Below are 669 nucleotides of genomic sequence, written 5' to 3' on the forward strand. Positions count from 1 at the left end.
CTGGGGAAACCTTTGGGTGAAAAACGTTAAAAGAGACAAACGTTGGCCTCGGTCGTTAAGTAGTAAAGCTCACCAATTAGCGATGAAAAACAGTGTTAGTCTTTTGGCGTTGTGCTATTATCGGATTCGATTCTATTGGATCAGAGGGATTCATATACCTTTAGCGAGTCAATACTCGGCACAGGTCACAGGGAATGAGCGCTATTCATTACTTAGCTGGGTATTTGTGTTATGTATTAGAGAGAGAGAGAGAGAGAGAGAGAGAGAGAGTGTGTGTGTGTGTGTGTGTGTGTGTGTGTGTGTGTGTGTGTGTGTGTGACAGAAATTTAATGGGAGATTCTGAGCAAGGAAGGGAGTCCATCACTAAGTTGATTACCTGTCTGTCCATTCCTTTGCGCCTTCCCTGCCGTCCTGCACTTTGAAGGGAATGCACTTACTAGCACGCACATTATCACGAAGGTAAATTGCCTGAACTAAATTTTCTGAGCGCCTTATTCAACTCAAATCTTTTCTGGAGTTGAGTTGAATTACCTTTCACTTACACCCATCTACTTTTCTTACTCTTCTGCATGGAAAAAAAAAAATAGATAAAACAGACATGTGTGTATTTAAGTCTTTATTGATACCTGGTACATTCTTCCTTAATAGACACTCAAACCTGTTTTGTTA

Source organism: Portunus trituberculatus, chromosome 21 (genome assembly GCF_017591435.1).
Source record: "Portunus trituberculatus isolate SZX2019 chromosome 21, ASM1759143v1, whole genome shotgun sequence".
In the NCBI taxonomy this organism is placed as follows: domain Eukaryota; kingdom Metazoa; phylum Arthropoda; class Malacostraca; order Decapoda; family Portunidae; genus Portunus; species Portunus trituberculatus.